The sequence below is a fragment of the Budorcas taxicolor genome, chromosome 7 (assembly GCF_023091745.1).
Source record: "Budorcas taxicolor isolate Tak-1 chromosome 7, Takin1.1, whole genome shotgun sequence".
Classification (NCBI taxonomy): Eukaryota; Metazoa; Chordata; class Mammalia; order Artiodactyla; family Bovidae; genus Budorcas; species Budorcas taxicolor.
In genome coordinates this window covers 25,509,797-25,519,942 of record NC_068916.1, presented here as the reverse complement: position 1 = coordinate 25,519,942, position 10,146 = coordinate 25,509,797, and positions in this window count along the sequence as shown.

The following is a 10,146-nucleotide window of genomic DNA, read 5'->3' as shown; positions in this document are numbered from 1 at the left end:
GCGAGAAAGAGGGAGAAAGATATTAGAAAGCATGTTTTCAGCAAAAGAGAAAAGAGATTAAATATAAAAGTAAAAACACTAGGTTAAATTTAGTTAAAATGCCAGTGTATATAATCAGAACTTACCTTTATTATTCGAAAATATGCATTTCCTAGTCCCATGCATTGAAAGACCTGTAGTGACAACCTAATAACAATAAACACCTATTGTGCCCAGATTATGGTCCCTAAGTACCATTTCCCAGTAAAAAGAATGAGGGTTTCTTGAGTAGGTGGCTGATTTCAGGTCTGGGGCAAGAACCATGTAAAATGAATCTGGACTATCTATTTTGTCATATCTGAAAGCAAGGAAATTACAAAAAATTTAGGGTGATGTTGAAAGGAAACTGGACCTAACTTGAAAAAGATTCCACTGACCAAAGGTGGGAAAACCTGAACATCAAAAAGAAAAATTACTGCAAAGGACTGAAACATGTAAGATGTATAAATGTTCAAGAATTACAAATGATACTTCAAACAAAGGTTAACTGGTCACTTTGGAGATTGTTAGAGAACAGCTTATTCTTCAAACATCGATAAAATAATCAAGCACTGATTCTGCCTTTGCTGTATAGTCTAAGAGAGAATTTCTTTTAAAAAAATTATAGTTGTAAACATAGGCATGATAGAATTTTTTAAAAATCACAACTTTGCAAACTTTAATGAAATAATAATCCAGGCAACAGTTATTAATGTTTGCTAAAACTGTTAAGTCAGGGTTCTCAACTGCGGGCCATTCTCTCTGGGATACATTTGGCAATATCTGGAGACATTTTTTATTGTCTCATATACCAATAAGATAGTGTGTACGGGGCAAGAGTGTTGAGAGTACCAGTTCAGTTCAGTTCAGTTGCTCAGTCGTGTCCTACTCTTTGCGACCCCATGAATTGCAGCACGCCAGGCCTCCCTGTCCATCACCATCTCCCGGAGTTCACTCAAACTCACGTCCATCGAGTCAGTGATGCCATCCAGCCATCTCATCCTCGGTCATCCCCTTCTCCTCCTGCCCCCAATCCCTCCCAGCATCAGAGTCTTTTCCAATGAGTCAACGCTTTGCATGAGGTGGCCAAAGTACTGGAGTTTCAGCTTCAGCATCATTCCTTCCAAAGAAATCCCAGGGCTGATCTCCTTTAGAATGGACTGGTTGGATCTCCTTGCAGTCCAAGGGACTCTTAAGAGTCTTCTCCAACACCACAGTTCAAAAGCATCAATTCTTCGGCGCTCAGCTTTCTTCACAGTCCAACTCTCACATCCATACATTACCCCTGAAAAAACCATAGCCTCAGGGAGCCCACTAAATATCCTATAGTTTATAGGACAGTCCCTGATAACAAAGTATTCTCTGGTCCAAAATAGCAATTTATTTGAGAACCCTTGCATTAGGTGAAGTCAGTGGGGAACTTTTTAATGAGTAATTCAAGCTATTACCCCCCAGAACCTACTGATTATTGCCAACTTTTGAAAATTATGATAATCAGATATTATGTGTCTGCTTAAGTGGTACAATCGGAGGCACACAGAACTGCCTATGGGATATATTTGTAAAAAACAATTGAACCTAAATGTAATCATAACTTTATGTTTAACTACCAGTTTCTAGGCTTCCCTTGTGGCTCAGCTGGTAAAGAATCTGCCTGCAATGTGGGAGACCTGAGGTCAATATCTGTGTTTGAAAGATGCTCTGGAGAAAGGAAAGGCCAGCCACTCCAGTGTTCTGGCCTAGAGAATTCCATGGACTGTAGAGGCCATGGGATCTAGGCAAAGAGTTGAACACGACTAAGCGACTTTTACTTTCACTTTCACCAGTTTCTAAGAACTATGGAGGATATAGTAAAACACATTAAATGATACCTCAAGAATGTAGTCAACCAGGTCTAGAATGTAGGGAATACCACAGAACCAATTTTTTTTTTTTCCAAATAAATGGCATGAGTAGAGAAAAGGGAGGGGAACTCTTTTGATCCAACAATTGCACCTTATCTGGGTTAGTTATTTGAACACAGGTGTAAATGAGATTTTGAGGCAATCTGCAGAGGTCTGGGTGAAAGCTGATTATTAGCTAGTATATTTTCAATTATTTTTAACTATAGGAAGTGTGAAAATGATATCATGGCTATATTTTTAAATAATGTTTTCTAATACTGACTAAATTCTTTATGGGTGAAATGATATGATGCCTGGGGTTTGACTTAAATACTACAGGAAAAAGATGAAGTAGTTCAACTTTTTTCTATTCCTTTTGCTAAGTATACTTAGCTGAACATAGTAGATATTATGTATAGAAAAAAGAATAAGAGGACTCTGAATGGTGTAGAGAAAATGGCAGACCTGCCAGGGACCTGAGTCACAACATAGAAATGAGTGTCCCTTGAGGTTTGTTTTTTGTTTTGTTTTGTTTTGCTTCATACATTTGTGGACTGAGTGCTAGAATAGGTAGCAACCTGGAAATACCAACTGGCACAGACTCCACAAAAGCCTCCAAAAAACCCTGCAGTCTTTAACCAAAGGACAGGAAAGGGACATACTAGCCAACAGAAAACTTGTAGATGATAACTGCTTTCTATAAGAAGCCAACATCACAGAAAAAAAATGCAGTCACCCTCAACCAGCAAAGGCCAAGTGAAGACGTTAACTTCATCCTTGCCAGGCTGTAACAAGGTGTCCCTCCTCAGAGTAAGAGAGAAGGTATCAGAGAAGTGTCAGAGAAGAGGAAAGAGGGTCAGAGAGGGCCAGGTAATGGACCACTGCATCCCCGTGGAGCCATGCCCAGAGTGCCAGGGGAGAACCTGGACTTGCATTGCCACCTAACAGTAGTGAAGTGCCCCTTCTGCTGGGATGGTATGAGAGGAGTCCTAGCAGACAGTTAGGACTCCTATCATATCCCATCCCCATGGGAAGCTAAGGGAAGCTACATGGGGTGCAATAATGAAGCATGTCTCTCCCTCCCAGCCAGGGTGGTATAGCTGAAATTTAGTGGGAAGCTAGTACTTCCACCCCTGCTCAACAGTGACAAAATGCTCCTCACACTTCAATTGTGTAAACAGAGGCAGAATGTGAACTTTTACTGTCATCTAGTAGCAACAAGGCAACACCCTTCTCTCTTCACCCCCAAACCCATGCAGTATCAGAAGAGGCTGCTAAGACATGACTTACATAGGATCCAAAGTCTCATAACACCCAATACACCCAGGATTTGTGAGAAAATTATTCATACCAAGAACCAGGAAAATCTCAAAGAGAAAAGAAAAGTAATACTCACCAACACTGAGATGATGCAGGTGTTAGAATTATTGAACCAGGCCTTTAAAGCAGACATGATAAAAGTATTTCAAAGAGTATCTGTGAATATACCTGAACAAAAGAAAAAGAAAGCAAGCCTCAGCAAAGTAATAGAAGATATAATCAAGAACTAACTGGAAATTTTAGAAGTAAAAAATACAGCAATTAAAATTTTAAAGCTTGATACATTTGACAGAAAAATGGAGAGGACAGAAGAAAGAATCAAGGAACTTGAAGATGGAATAAAAGAAATTACCCAAACTGAACAAAAAGAGAAACCAGACTGAAGAAACCAGAGTTGCAGGGACATGTGAGACTATAACAAAAATATTTAACATTTACTTAATGAGAATCTCAAAGAGAAGGAGTGCTGCTAAAAAAAAAAAAACTACTTGAAGAAACAATGACTGAATATTTGCCAAATTTAGCAGAAGACATCACAGAAGGCGATGGCTCCCCACTCCAGTACTCTTGCCCGGAAAATCCCATGGACAGAGGAGCCTGGTAGGCTGCAGTCGATGGGGTCGCGAAGAGTTGGACGCGACTGAGCAACTTCCCTTTCACTTTTCACTTTCACGCATTGGAGAAGGAGATGGCAACCCACTCCAGTGTTCTTGCCTGGAGAATCCCAGGGACGGGGGAACCTGGTGGGCTGCTGTCTATGGGGACATGACTGAAGTGACTTAGCAGCAGCAGTAGCAGCAGCAGCAGCAGAAGACATAAACGTACAGATTCAAGAGACTGAGTGAATCTCAAACACTATAAACCCAAAGGAATTCACATTGAAATTCCTCATAGACAAACCTATGAAAATTAAAGACAAAGCAGCAAGAGAAATGACATCATACTCAGAGAAGAAAACAATTGAAACGACTGCAGATTACTCATTGGAAACCATGGAGGCAAGAAGGAAGTGGCACACTTTTCTCAAGTGCTGAAAAAAAGTTGCCAGTGCTGAATTCTATACCCAGTGACAGTATTTTTCAGAAAGGAAAGGGGAATCAAGATGTTAGATGAAGGAAACAAAAAGGAGTTCTCTCCAGCAGGGAGAGGATGTCCCCTCTTACCATTCCTGCTCAGGATTGTACTGGAATAAGATAAGAGAAGGCAATGAAAGCTATACAAATAGGGAAGGGAGAAATAAAACTGTCCTTAGTTGCAGATGATATAATTGTCTATCTAGAAGATTCCAAAGAATCAACAAAAAATCCCTGGAACTAACACATAATTATAGTTTGCAGGATACAAGGTCAATATAGACAAACTGACTTGCTTTCCTATATATCAATAAACTATTGGCAAAAAATTAGGTATACATATAACAAAATATGTATAAGATCTATACATGTGAGGGAAACTACGCAATTCTGAAGAAAGAAGGTCTATATAAATGGAGAGATATTGTTTGTTTATGGATAAAAAGACTCAATATTGTTCAGTTCAGTTCAGTTCACTCACTCAGTCATGTCCGACTCTCTGCAACCCCATGAATTGCAGCACGCCAGGCCTCCCTGTCCATCACCAACTCCTGGAGTTCACTCAAACTCATGTCCATCGAGTTGGTGATGCCATCCAGCCATCTCATCCTCTGTCGTCCATTCTCCTCCTGCCCCCAATCCCTCCCAGCATCACAGTCTTTTCCAATGAGTCAACTCTTCGCATGAGGTGGCCAGAGTACTGGAGTTTCAGCTTTAGCATCATTCCTTCCAAAGAAATCCCAGGGCTGATCTCCTTTAGAATGGACTGGTTGTATCTCCTTGCAGTCCAAGGGACTCTCAGGAGTCTTCTCCAACACCACAGTTCAAAAGCATCAATCCTTTGGTGCTCAGCTTTCTTCACAGTCCCACTCTCACATCCATACATGACCACGGGCAAAACCATAGCCTTGACTAGATGGACATTTGTTGGCAAAGTAATGTCTCTGCTTTTGAATGTGCTTTCTAGGTTGGTCATAACTTTCCTTCCAAGAAGTAAGTGTCTTTTAATTTCATGGCTGCAATCACCATCTGCAGTGATTTTGGAGCCCCGAAAAATAAAGTCTGACACTGTATCCACTGTTTCCCCATCTATTTGCCATGAAGTGATGGGACCGGATGCCATGATCTTCGTTTTCTGAATGTTGACCTTTAAGCCAACTTTTTCACTCTCCTCTTTCACTTTCATCAAGAGGCTTTTTAGTTCCTCTTCACTTTCTGCCATAAGGGTGGTGTCATCTGCATATCTGAGGTTATGGATATTTCTCCCGGCAATCTTGATTTCAGCTTGTGTTTCTTCCAGTCCAGCGTTTCGCATGATGTAGTCGGTATAGAAGTTAAATAAGCAGGGTGACAATATACAGCCTTGACATACACCTTTTCCTATTTGGAACCAGTCTGTTGTTCCATGTCCAGTTCTAACTGTTGCTTCCTGACCTGCATATAGGTTTCTCAAGAGGCAGGTCAGGTGGTCTGGCATTCCCATCTCTTTCAGAATTTTCCACAGTTTATTGTGATCCACACAGTCAAAGGCTTTGGCATAGTCAATAAAGCAGAAATACATGTTTTTCTGGAAATTTCTTGCTTTTTCGATGATCCAGTGGATGTTGGCAATTTGATTTCTGTTTCCTCTTCCTTTTCTAAAACCAGCTTGAACATCTGGAAGTTCATGGTTCACATTATCACTGAAGCCTGGGTGGAGAATTTTGAGCATTACTTTACTAGTGTGTGAGATGAGTGCAACTGTGCAGTAGTTTGAGCATTCTTTGGCATTGCCTTCTTTGGGATTGGAATGAAAACTGGCCTTTTCCAGTCCTATGGCTGCTGCTGAGTTTTCCAAATTTGCTGGCATATTGAGTGCAGCACTTTCACAGCATCATCTTTCAGGATTTGAAATAGCTCAAGTGAAATTTCATCACCTCCACTAGCTTTGTTCGTAGTGATGCTTTCTAAGCCCCACTTGACTTCACATTCCAGGATGTCTGGCTCTAGATGAGTGATCACACCATCGTGGTTATCTGGGTTGTGAAGATCTTTTTTGTACAGTTCTTCTGTGTATTCTTGCCACCTCTTCTTAAGATCTTCTGCTTCTGTTAGGTCCATACCATTTCTGTCCTTTATCGAGCCCATCTTTGCATGAAATGTTCCTTGGTATCTCTAATTTTCTTGAAGCGATCTCTAGTCTTTCCCATTCTGTTGTTTTCCTCTATTTCTTTACACTGATCGCTGAGGAAGGCTTTCTTATCTCTCCTTGCTATTCTTTGGAACTCTGCATTCAGATGCTTATATCTTTCCTTTTCTCCGTTGCTTGTCACTTCTCTTCTTTTCACAGCTATTTGTAGGGCCTCCTTAGACAGCTGTTTTGCTTTTTTGCATTTCTTTTCCATGGGTATGGTCTTGATCCCTATCTCTTGTACAGTGTCACAAACCTCCATCCATGGTTCATCAGGCACTCTATCTATCAGATCTAGTCCCTTAAATCTATTTCTCACTTCCACTGTATAATCATAAGGGAATTGATTTAGGTTATATCTGAATGGTCTAGTGGGTTTCCCTAATTTCTTCAATTTAAGTCTCAATTTGGCAATAAGGAGTTCATGTTCTGAGCCACAGCCCGCTCCCAGTCTTGTTTTTGCTGACTGTATAGAGCTTCTCCATCTTTGACATCAATATTGTTAAGATGTCATTTCTCCTCGACTTGATTCACAGATTCAACACAGTGCCAATTAAAATACCAGCAAGTTATTTTGTAGATATTGACAAAATGATTTGAAAGATTATACGAAGAAGGAAAGGACCCAGAATATCCTAAATAATATTGAACAATAGAGGATTCACACCTTCTGACATCAAGAATTAACTACTGTAATCAAGACAGTGTGATTATTGGATACAGGAGTGTTTATTTCTCTAATTTTGTATATATTTGAAGGTTTTCATAATGAAAAGATATTTTAAAATACTACAGACTTGCTCCTTAGAACCTTTTTCATCTGTCCTTATCTTCATATTTCCACCCTTCCTCTGATAAAAAAACTTTATCCACACTCTGGGTTATATCACTTTTCCTCATTTTCTGTTTCTTAAATACAGAAATTTCTGCTTTAATCATTTTTATCTTATTCCTTATGTTTTCCTTCAAAAAATGCATGATTTAATTCTGTAATCCTTACCCAGATTTTTTTAGTCCAATGCTTAATTTGCTTATTTAGACTCCTTTTTAATAGCATACATGTGTGAAACCATGCGTTCTCAATTTCAGGTAATCCCTAAATGTTTTGTATTCTTTATCTGTATTTTATAAATTTTCCTCATTTTTCATTCTGAATTTGAAGTGTTTAAAATAAAGGCATACAGTTTTCTGTGGCTAGAGTTTTTTTCTATTTATGATGACTAATTTCTAGCTTGATTTTAGTACATGTATATTCATGGAACATGGTCTCTTATTCATGTATTTGTGTATATATTTGGAAATCATCTGTGTTCTTTATACAGCTCTGATTTTGAAAATTTTTCTTGAAAAGAAATGTTAAATTTTCCATGAAAAGAAGATATATAATCTCTCATGTTGTAGAGTTGGGGCCTATCAGTTAGTTGGAGCATAATTATATTATTAAAATTCTCTGTGTGCTTTAGTCACAAGCCTACAGAAGCAAGTGAAAATCTACTGCTAATACTGCGTTTCTATCCATTTCTTATTCTGCAGCTTGTGTTTTCATCTCTTATTATAAATATTCAGTTATAAGTATTCAATGATGGCAGTTCTATTTTCCTTGTAATTATATACCTTGTATTTATAAAATGGAACTCTATCTGACATTTGTTTGGGTTTAGTCTTTGTAATATATTTTCACTTGAGATTTCTTTTTATTACTAGAACATATTTGTTTATTATGTCTTCTTTTCCTATATAATTTGTATCTTATAGCTCTGGATGCTTCTTGTGTATTTAACATATTGTTTGGTATGATTAAAAATCAAATCTGATCATCTTTGTATGAATATATCCCTTTTATATTTGATGTCAAAGCAATATATTTTGTTTTAATCTTTATCTAGTTTTATGTTTTATTGTTGTGTCAAATGCTTCCTTTGTCTTTTGCCTTCTTGTACATGGATTTTCTTGGGTTAAATGTATATACTTGGGTTAAATGTATATACTGTTACTTGGGTTAAATGTATATACTTCCTTGTTATCATTTGAAAGGCTTATATCCTCTCTTTAGATATTGCCCCTAAAACATTTGTAAATTTATATATTTTGTAATATCTAACCGCTGTGTGCTGTTCTTAGTCTCTCAGTCATGTCCGGCTCTGTGACCCATGGACTATAGCCATGGGGATACAATACTGGAGTGGGTTGCAATGCCCTCCTCCAGGGGTTCTTCCCAACCCAGGCATCAAACCCAGGTCTCCCACACTGCAGGAAGATTCTTTAGCATCTGAGCCACCAGGGAAACCCATCTAACCACTACTTCTTGATATAGCAAATTTAAACAGTATTTGTTGATGTTCTCTGAAATTTTAGATAATTAGCACACCGCACTTCCTCCTTGTTGTTCGGTCTCCCAGTCATGACTGCCTCTTCATGACCACATGGACTACAGCACGCCAGGCCTCCCTGTCCGTCACCATCTCCCTGAGTTTGCCCAAGTTCATGTTCATTGCATCAGTGATGCCATCCAGCCATCTCATCCTCTCACACTCTCTTCTCCTTCTCTTTCTCCTACCCCTTCTCTTTCTCACTTTCTGCTTTGTCAATTATACTGTTATTTTAATTCTGGTGATTCCTGTTATATAAATAATATACTTATACTACTACTTGTCAGTTTGCTCACTTTGATAAGTTTATTGATTTATCACCAAGAAAGATGAGAAATTTCTTTCCCCCAGTTTTATTATTTTTACAACTTATGCCAATTTAACATTTCTCTCCCCTAATTATGCATCCTATAATAGTCCTTTTTTTGGGGTGGGGGCCTGCACGACACAGCTTATGGGAGCTTAGTTCCCTGACCAAGGATCTAACTTGAGCCACAAAAGTGAATGTGCCAAGTTCTAACCACCAGACCACCAGGGAACTCCCAAGTCATTGTTATATATTTAAAATAAGCAGTATTTGCTATGATTTCACCTATTATTTCTAACTTGGGTAAAATATTTCAATGTTGTCATTTTTTAAAGATTTAAAAATATATATTCTATGATTTGTTTATTTTTAAATCTGTCTGCCTACTGTCTGAGAATGTCTTTATATTTTATGTTTGGATAATTACTCAGCTTGGCACAAGGCATAACATTTTGGAGTCGTGTATCCCTTTCATTAGCTCCTTGTAGATTATTGATGCATTTTTTAATGACATTGAATGTGGCTGCAGATCAGTTTGTGGTCAACCTGATTCTCCCCTCCCACTTCCACTTCACATTCAGCCTGATTTTTCTCCCTGGAAAATGCTTCCATTACTTTTGAAGTTTTATGAACTTACTTAAGACATGCTTCAGAATATATCATCATTTATGATTTTTTTTCTTGGAACACATTGTAATATTTCTCTACAGACTATTAGAGACTATCATACTATTTTCTGTAAATTTTCTATTGTTTTGTCTTTGACCATCTTTTCCATTCTGCATGTTGGGTCCCTGAATTCAGTGACAGATGTTATTTTTGTCTATTGTCCACATAATTTTTTATTATTATTAAAACACAGTTGGTAGACAGTATTATGTTAGTTTCAGTTGTACTACATAGTGAGTTGACATTTGCATACATAGTGAAATGTTCATTAAAAGTCTAGTAACCATCCATCCCAATACTAAGTTATTACTGACCATATTCCTTATGCTGTATATTA